Here is a 10,770-nt window from a genome sequence, read left to right as displayed (position 1 = left end):
AACATATTTCGGTGTGTTCTTTAATAAAATAGTGTGACATATGTACATGTGGCATGACCAATTACATATAGAAAGTGCAGTGCGATCATAAAGTTGTGCAACCGATGTTCAAATATCTGCTTGATCATACACAACAAAGCCACCACCTTTTCTCAGCAGGTGTCAGCACTGGTGTGTTTCTTAACCAACTCACATTGGTTACATGATGGATGCGGTAAACACGGTTTAGAATTACTTACGTGAAATTTAGAAAATTTTGCACTTCCGCATTGCACAATTTAATGGTTAAATCCTATTAAGATCCACTGGTTCAAACGCCATACCCTTTTGTGAATGAAGACAGTGGATCTTCGAAATTAATAGGATTTAACCATTAAATTGTGCAATGCGAAAGTGCAAAATTTTCTAAATTTCACGTAAGTAATCACATTGGTTATTTTTACAATTGCCATTGGTTATATTTACAATTGTAATTATTTCCAGTCCTAATGATTCTTGTATGGGTAGATTAGGCAGGTCAAGTTGGGTAGATTAGGCAGGTCAAGTTTAGTGCTCATGGCATCCTGTTTTTGGGATTGATGGAAATCCTGAGTGCACACACATAGACAGGCTATCATTTATACCAGGGTTGTTGAAGACCATGAACCCATACATTCTAATGGGTTCTATTGAGTTCCGTAACAGGACCAGCACCTTTTTTCTCCCGCAATTTAAATTCGGTCCAAGTTGTGTATCGTTTCATTTCAATACGGAACTTGGGACTCTATTTAAACTGCTCCGAAAGAAAGGTTCCTGGACCATATTTAAATTGCTCCGGAAAAAAGGTTCCTGGACCAAATTGAAATAACTACCGACAAAAAAGTTCTTTACGGTCCAGAACCCATTTATGCTTGCTGATTTTCTCCTGAACCAGAATTGAATTTATTTAAATTTCCTGGACCTTGAACAAGCCTGCATTATACAGCATGTGGTTGACATAGTCTGATTGGAATACAGTAGTTGTGTGTTATGAGCAGCATGCAATATATATATATATACCATGCGTCCATTTCGATCTGCAGCTGAGAGATCAGGAGAAGCGTGGCGGGCGGCACTGACGGAGATGCCGACATTTGCGGCCTGAAATGCCCGCTTATTTTTATGGACATATGCAGACATTTATATAAATATTGCAAAACGAGCACTAACCTGTTTTATAAGAGTATGGTTTTAATTTTAGTAGCTTAGTGACTGTATGTGCCGATGATTTTGACACGCCCACCTCTTGTGAAACACGGCGTAGAGGTTTGTTTGGAGAACGTTCTAACGCTGCACCAATATCATCGAGTTTTGCTTCGGTTAGAATCCGTCGTTTTTGCTTAGGTGTTTTAAAATTTAACGATACAGTTTCTCATAATTTAAGGACAAGATGTCTAACCGTATCTCTGTGTGGAGTTGAAACGCATGGGAATTTCTGTACAAATTACCTACACACGTCTCGACACGAGTTTGTTTTCACGTACGTGTCATACATAAAAAATCTTTGTTCTAACGTGAACCTTGCGGCTGGCATTCCAATCGTCTCACTGACACGTCACACATACACACTACAATAACACAAACAAGTAACTGCAAGTAACCAAGAATAACACTCTTGCGCACAGTACGAAATTAACACGCTCTTGGTTTACATTGCTCGCCACTATATTTACAACGCTGTCTTCATCTAGTCGCGAAGGAACAAAAAACTCGAGCTCGGAGATTTCGGATTGCAAGGAAGCTCACGAAAACCATTCACTTTTAACGGTTTCGTCTGCAGCATAATCTTGATACAGTGTTGCACATTCGAAACCTCCAAACGATCCCCATCGGCACAAAACTCTTTCAAGGATATAAACTTAAGCAGGACGTTACTGGTCAAAACTATGATTAAAATGTTTTATTATCTGTGGCTCTTAACATCGTTTCTAAAGCGTATTTATTTGTGCATATAAGAGCAGAACTTGGATGAATTACAGAAGAACTTTTGCGTGTTATAACACAGGTTAGTGATCGTTTTGCAATATTTATATAAATGTCTGCATATGTCTATAAAAATAAGCGGGCATTACAGGCCGCAAATGTCGGCATCTCCGTCAGCACCGCCCGCCACGCTTCTCTCGGCTGCAGATCGAAATGAACGCACGGTATATACACACACACATACACTTCACTTAAGTGGCGACTAATCATGTGAAGAGTAAGAGCATATATCCAGGAAGAAAGTACCAATTTTGAACACTTGCTGTAGTCATATCTTAAACATTGTCCTGTGGAAATTACATTATGACATTGTAAGTAAACAACATGTTATTTATGTACCATTATATTCTACTGTACACGTTATGATGCACATTTCTTTTTTCTCACTACAAAAGTGAGGGGATATTTAGAGGTAAGGCAGGTGTCATGATGACCAGTAGAAGTGTGGTTTGACCCAGCCAGTTAATTTGTTCAACTTCTGTCCCATTGCAAGCCTGATGCTTGGTAGTATTTCGTAGGTTAATGTATTCTCAAGAGTTTATGAATATAATGGTAGGAATTGGTATGACAAAATGGCCGAGAAATTGATATTGTTTGTTACAGAAGCAAGGTGGAGAACCTTCAGTATTCATTCATTTCAAGTGAATTTTTGACATCTGCTGAAGTAGCGGTCACTCTCTAGAAATTTACTGGATGCCTGCATTTATTAATGCAGATGGTTTGCATTTTGCATGAAAAATTTAGATGGATTTTTACACAGTATTTGGAATTATTTTTGCCACTGTAGCTTTCTTAGTTTACAATATGTATTACTTAGAGAGCATTGATCTGTTTGAATATTAGGCCATTGCTTTATGGCATTAGAAACTTACTGTTCTGTTGGGTGTGTGACCATAAGTACTGCAAGAGAGGGTGGTGGTTAAGTAATATTCCACCTGGATTCTTTTTTTTTCATGCCCGACCCTGTGGCCGAGTGGTTAGCACATCGCGCTGCGACGCCAAGGGTCCCGGGTTCGAATCCCGGTCAGGCTTGGTTGTTTGTGAATGTCCATTCATCAATTTCATCATTCATCCCCATCTTCGTAAATTAGCCAAGAGGCACAAAACGCGAAGTAAAATAAACTAAATCAATCAATCAATCTTTTTTTCATGGACACGGAATTTTTAATTTTGTAAAATCTAAAAAAGTACTGAAACCGAAAATTCTAATCCAAAACCAATTATCAGGGATAGGAGTAGTCACTGTACCTCAACAGAGAATGTTTGAATCAACAATGAGAATGTGACCTGCAAAGATCCAATTTCTTAATTTAGCAGGTGAATGGACGGAGGAAAATTGTGCAAGCATAACACATGATGCTACATGGTGAATGGAGTTGAAATAGGGAGATAGAAACTTTCCTGTTTTCATGCTGCTTTTATTTTACAATCGGCTGTGGAGTTTTATTTTGTTACTTGACAGTGTCATTCAGTTCTGTATATTGTGGTAGTTATTTCCATCTGTGCAGATTCTTATCTGGAGTCTTCAAAAGTAGTGGAGGTCATGTAGTGAGAGCTTGTCTGTTATCTAGATTTTTTTGTGGTTTCTTCTGTATGCTCCATGCATTTTGTATACCTGGTTGTGCTAAGGTGGTGTGAAATGCCAGATTTGGATATTTCTTGTGGCCAACAATGGAAAGATTCTCTCTGGATATCAGCTAAGTCAGTTCTCAATATGCTTTCAAGAGATAATGTCACTTTTATCTTCAGGGGTAAATGTGCAGAGATGTGTAAAACCAGTTGTGTATGGTGTGGGATGAATCCAGTATAAGTGGTGGGCCAATTGAGTGTTCTTTCCAATGTCCATGCTCTGCCAACTATAATCAGCAGGCTGGGTTCAGTTCAGTTCCCTTGTCCGTGCACAGGTTTTACATTTCCTGGTGGATGGTTTTTGCTTCTTTCATGATGCGGTCCCAGTAATTCCACGAGTTATTGATGATCTTATTTGTTGTGAAGTCAATTCTATGGTCTGCATTGATTGAATGTTCTGCTAACCCCATTTTTTTCAGATGAAAGTTCTTGATGTAGCTGGCAAGTTCTTTGCAATGATGTTCAATTGTCCTCCCTGTTTGTCTGATGTAAGCTTTACCACAGATGCATGAGATATTGGATTTCATAGTCTGCTCTGCTCTGTAGCCATTTTACAACACAGGCGATCCTGGTGGAGCAGCGGCAAAGCAGCATACGCCCACTTAGTGAGAAGAAAACCTCCAGAGTTTTTCTTTATATTGTGGCCTTGTTTGATTTTCTATCCCAAATAGTTACGTCATAAAAACTAAAGTTGCTTCATTCATTTTGAATTGCCCTGTATTGTGTAGTCTTTATGTATTTGTGATTGTCCGTTCATCAATTTCATATCACCATTCACCCTCACAATTAGTCAAAATTGACAAACACTAAGTAAAATAAATGAATATAAACGTGTTAAGTATTCATCCTATGTAAGCCTTTAGGGCCTCCCCCATGGTGCAGTGGTAGCGTCATTGCCTTGTAATCAAGGGGTCCCGGGTTCGATACCCGGTGGAGGCACAAGTGGTTCGGATCCCACTTTAAACTGTAGGTCCAGTCCCGATTAGCCTTACTGTGCATAAAGTGGACTTAAAACACCAACTCAAACCAAACCAAACTATGTAAGCCTTTGTTGATAGTATGCATGTTTGTAGACAATATTCATTAATTCTGATAGAGTTGCTCTTATTAAAGTTTTTCTCATTTCGATGCTCTCCTACAAATCCTCTGCATACAAAAAACAGCATTTTACCCATATATCATAAGGCTATGTATACAACCACGTAAGATAGATTTGCAGTTATTTCTGTCTGGGAGAACATTTGTAGTATAATATGGATAGTCTAGGAATCCTGCGAGGAGTAAATCTCATACAAAATTTAGGAATTATTTCTTTAACGCAAACTCTTCAAAATTAGGGTTGTTAAAGGTCCAGGAATTTTAAATAAATTCAATTCCGGTCCAGGAGATAAAATCATCAAGCGTAAATAGATTCTGGACCGTAAAGAACCTTTTTATCTAAAGTATTTCAATTCGATCCAGGAACCTTTTTTTCTTCTGGTTGAATTTATACACTGCTAGAGGCCAGCATAGTCTGCCTTTTACCTACCCACTGCCCGCTTGCAAGCGATAACAGGTTTACCTGCTCGCCTGCCCACGGCAACGAGTCGACTTGCGTCTTTACCCGGGTTCTTGGTCTTCAAGGCACTCTGCGCTTACAAGGTACCTGGGCATTCATCAAGACCCGGGCACCTGCAAAACCTGCTGGAAGGAAACAGCCCTCCGGCAACGTGTCGCTCCAGGTGTTTCATCACCACGTGGACGGCTGCAGCCAGTGTTGCCTACTTACGTAGCTACTAAATTCTACGAAGTCCTAGAGGGAGCTTCTTCTTCAAGGAGAATTTATATACTTAGGGATTTCAGTTCAGCGTAAGCAGTTTTTATCTTATTGCCAGGAAATGCACGCAATATTACAGTTTCATTTATCTAAATGAATGATCGAGCAAACAGAAATCTCCTCACTGAAAACTAATTGTTTTTCATTGCATGGTGCCTTAACCAGGCACGCAGTGGCGCAACCAGAGGGGGCAGGCTGCATTGCTCACAACCTTGGACGGAAATTGTCTAGCGGAGGGGTCAGGGTGGGGGTCAAACATTAAAGTACAAGTCTCATCAAGTTCAATGCCGTAGCAAAGGGGTAGCGGGAGTCGGCCCTGAGCGCCGAACGATCTAAGTGAGAAAAGTTTTAAAACAGAGAATGCTATGGCGGCCCGTGATATGATTTGCTATTAATGTTGGTTTGTTACGAGTTGGATGAATTAATTATGTAATACGTCGCTCCATGTGAAAAGAAAATATTGTAGATGGAAATTTTACATGCCATATGTATGTACATTCGGAATGCATTTATCATGCACTTTCTTTCTTTCAAAAATAGTTTGTGTGCTTGTTTTCCATTATTAGCTAACGTGAAATTGACGTGTTGAAAAAAAATATTTCTAATCCTCTGTTTCAACACAAATGCGTGAGAACCGACTTCTGCCCCCTTTTTGCGTGATTTATGAGGATAATAATGTCTTTCATGCTACTTTATTACTATTATTGTGATTGTTGTTGTTGTTACGTTTATCCAAGTACTTGCCCCCCCCCCCCAAAACGAGGGTAACGGCAATGCCCCTGGCTGGCTACGGCCCTGGTGTTCGCAGTAGAACAGTGTGTTGTTTGACTCGCGACCACAGCGTCGAACGTGACATGTTTCAGTCCTGCCCTATATCACTATATATTGGTTATTTACGACATATACTTATGGATCCTGTGCCACGGAAAACCTATTTCAATGTGTGTGTGTGTGGGGATGGGGGGGGGGTTTGAAACATTCGTAAATCTCATTTCATTGGTGATGTGGTTTACGAAGCTTTGAGTTCCCTTTCTAAGTAGTGGAAATCGATTGCAGTTGCCAACACTTCAGACAGGTGTGCGACCAGTGCAGTTTCTACTCGAAGCAACTACGTCATGCAGAGGGAGGGGTCTGCAGTTGATGGAAAGAACGAACTGAGACCTACTAGGTATCGTAAGACTGCGGGTACCCGGCAGGTCTACAATGCCTGCCAGGAACGATCTGGGCAGGTGGGCATACAAGCTGCTCAAGCGAGGGTGTTGCGCACGTTGCATGGCATTTCAGGAGCGATGTCTCGCGAGCGGGTCTGCTCCAGGTCTTGTGCAGGCCTCTGTACACTGCCCAGGAACCTTTTATCCTGATCAATTTAAATACTCTCCAGGAACACTTCTTTTTTTTCGGATAAATTTAAGTACGGTCCAGGAACCTTTTTTTCTGATCAATTTAAATCCGATCCAAGTTCCGTATTGAAATGAAACAATACCCAATTTGGACTGTACTCAAATTGTGAGAGAAAATAGGTTCCGGTCCTGTTGCCAGGTGATTTCCGGAAAGGCTTCTGACCTTTCGAGAGCTAATGTCACACTCATCTTCAGGGAATGAAGAAACCTTTTCACTAATAGATCCCATTAGAATTTATGAGTTCCTGGACTTTTAACCCTGATACAAATAAGATTAGAACATATTCTTTTACACATTGGCGTGCCTAGGATTTTTGAAAGAGGGGTTATATATACTCTATTTGGTAGTCAGCCCTCTTTTCTACACAGTTTCCTGCCGTTGATGTCCTTTGTATAACTACTGGGCCAAAGGGGAAGGTTATAGCCCCCTCCTTTGGCACGGCACTGTTTAAGCGGTGATGAAGGTTCCCACTCATTTTGGAAAAACAAATTCTCTGCCTTTTCATACTACTATTACTATAGTAAGCAAACATTATGTCTTGAATCTTGCAAGTTAATCGACATTGTTGAAAATAAATGACAAGATAAAATAAAAACATTTATATATGCAATATTCCCCAGAAAGATACCTGCTGGGATGAAAAAGTGATATGTGTTTTCAGTTCCCAATTCTGATAAGCTTTAAAAAATAAGCATCAAATTTCCATGATTTTTACAGGTTTGTACACTTCTCCAAAAGTTACTTGACCGCCCTGAAAGTTTTCTAAGTCCAGAAATCGTTAATTTGGCAACATAGCTCTTGAGCAGCAGCAGAGAGTAGCCAACTTCACAGCTGCACAACTAGGCAAGAAACACTGTGGTGAAATATTTATATTCTTGTTTAAACCATCACGTGAGAGATTATATTAAACCAACATATTAATAGAGAAAAAAACAGAAAGCATAAGCATGAGAAATCATTTTAGAGAATACTTGCCATTCGGCACGTTAAAATTGGAATCGGAGAAACTGCTGCGAGGTTGGAAACACATCACTCGCTTGTGGTCCACCTGGATGAAATCGCTCTCAAGATTGAACACAAAATGGCATAATTACGAATCGTTTATAAAAACCAAATATAAGAACACCTTGCAAAGTACTGTGCAATGAGCGAGAATTAATACTTATCGCAATTTGCAGTGAAAATCTGTCTCTCTCATAGAAAGTGGTAGCTTGCATAATCATCAACACTTTTCAAGGCTTTTGTTGCAAACGAGTATTGGTAAAGTACTGGCATCTCACTTTTTTTCTTCTAGGAATTAAGGGTCGCGGGTTCAAATCCGAAACAGTCCAAACTTTTTTTTTTGTTGTATGTCGTTGAAATACATTGAGTACAGAGTTTAGTAATTAAGTTGAATAGTTTTGTTTCAGAATGTTCACAAAAATTAATTCGGTGTGGAATTCGAAAAATGTTTCCAGCAGCTCAATATATTTGCTTCTTATTTTTATTTCTGGCACTAAATTATACTTTTCAGAGATGAGATTTATTTCAAAGCACTAACTTTACACTCAATCTAGGCATGCAACATGTGAAAAGTCTGCAATTATTTTTAAACTAATTTACATAACATATCCTTGATTATTATTATTATTACCATTCACTCTAAGTAATTCTTTCTATTATTCCTTAAAAAGCAATAGGAACATTCATCAGTTTGGATCAAAAAATGGTTGTCATATTCCAACAGAAATTATTTACAATGTATGTGCTGACCAGGACTCGGAAGTTGATGAAGAATCACTTTGTTTTCTAAGTCCTCAAAACAATTCTAAACCTGATATCAGTCAGTTTCCTTTCAGATAATAAAGGAGACAAAAATATTTTTATTATATTTTTTTTTACGTTTGTTTGCCCCGTTTTTTGTTTTAATATCATTTTCAGTATTTTTTTTCCTTTTTATATTACATTTTTTAAAATTTTTAAGGCTTATTTTTCTCCTTCCTTGTTGTTTCGTGAATTTCAAATGCATTTTCTTTTCCAATACTTTTTCAGTGTGAATAGTATTTTAGGCTATTTTTTTAAAATGCATTTCATTCTTCTTCCTCCTCCTCTTCTTTAATAACATTCCTGCTTTTATTAGGTCCAAGGCCTTTCCAATCCTTCTCTTCCATCCCGTCCTATCCAAAGCTGCTCTCTTCGAGTTCCCAGTTTTCAATGGTTGTTCTGCGTCCACTCCAACCGCATCTTTCCATCTGTTTCTGTCTCTCCCCCACTGAATTTTTCCCTCCAAAAGATCCTTGCATCACTTTCTTGGGGATTCCGCTTTTATCCATCCCGATCACATGTCCTGCCCACTTTAACCTTTTGTCTCCGAGATGAGGACATCTTTGTAAAGTTGAATAATTCCTGACTGGTTCTTATTCTCGAAATATCTTGCACTTTTGTTCCAAATATTTTTCTCAGTTTTTTCCGTTCAAACAAGTCTACAAATCGGCTGTGCATTGATTAAAGGTCAATGTTTTCCCACATATATCATTATGCTGCGAATTAGGGTTTTATACAAAGTAACTTTGGCTCTATGATTAACTCTAGTTAATCAATGGCAGTAGTGAGAAGTATGCTTTATTGGCTCTTTGTATTAATGTCATTCTATAGGTCATCAACTTTCGAGCCCTAGTGATAACTAAGCTTTATTTCCTATCTGGCTTCTGCACCTGTCACGTGGTATCTGCCTGCTGCAATTGAGATAGCTGTCTGGAATTTAAGGTTTACAATTCTTTAATGAAATCAACGTCATTTACATGAATCAGAAGAAATACTTCGTGAAATGCTTCTCACCTTCTGAAAAAGTTTCTGCTTTGGTTGGGAATTGATCTTATGACCCCTGTTACACAAGTCGAGCACGTTTCCATTAAACCACAGACGCCAGTTGCGCTTAGAGTAGCATTCCACTGCATAGGTATTTTTGTTTAACAAAGTATCATATTCGTATTCAACGTTAGTTATGTGAAACATGTTGGGATACTGATGGATGTGCAAGCAAGTAGTGCGTTCGTTTCTTCAGCAGAAGTTCAAAGTACTGACAAATGTTGGAGAAAGAAGAGCGGCCAAGCACAAGCATTTCTGATCTCACAAGTGGGAAATGTTAAATTATACATGGATATTGATTGAGAGAAAGGGAGGGAGAAAGACACTTCACTATTAGAGCTGGATATTTAAAATTCCATTTTGCATCATTTGAGAGATACGGATACGAGAAGTTGTTAAATTGAAAGACCTAAATATATGACTATCATCCTCCACACTGTATATTGAGTGTTAGTGGTGTTTGTGGTGTAGTGGTATTGTGCTCGGCTTGTGTGACAAGGGTCGTAAGATCGATTCCCAACCACTGGAGCAAATTTTTCAGAAGGCGAAAAGTGTAACGAAATATTTCTTCAGCTTCATGGAAATGACATTGGTTTCTTCCAAGAGTTGAAACCTTAAATTCAAGAGAGCTATCCGAAGTGCAGCAGACCATCATAAACCACGTGACAGGTGCAGAAACCAGGTAGGAAAAATAGCTTAGTAATCACTAGGACTCTGAAGTTAATGACCTTCAAAATTGCCTAATATACTTTTCGCGCTGAAAATGAAAGCTTGATTTTCCAATAATGTAAAGGAGAGAAGTTTAATAATAACATAAAACTCGCTTTTGGTGGTTAAAACTACTAAACTACTGAAGCAAAGAGATAATTGGGCTTTCTCTACCTTAATTTCAAAGTTACATAACATGCACCGCAAATTTATTTTCCTGTATAAATCATTCACCTACTTTGAGAATGGATTTTATACAAAACAGTAGACTGCCAGCAACTGAAAATTAAATTCTGTGTTTGGTTTACATAAGACTATATTTTCTTGATATTGTGACTAATTTTACCTTACGTCTACTGTTGTGGAGG

The sequence above is a fragment of the Lepisma saccharinum genome, chromosome 2, assembly GCF_977018435.1.
Source record: "Lepisma saccharinum chromosome 2, izLepSacc3.1, whole genome shotgun sequence".
NCBI classification, from domain to species: domain Eukaryota; kingdom Metazoa; phylum Arthropoda; class Insecta; order Zygentoma; family Lepismatidae; genus Lepisma; species Lepisma saccharinum.
This window is presented reverse-complemented; position numbering follows the sequence as displayed.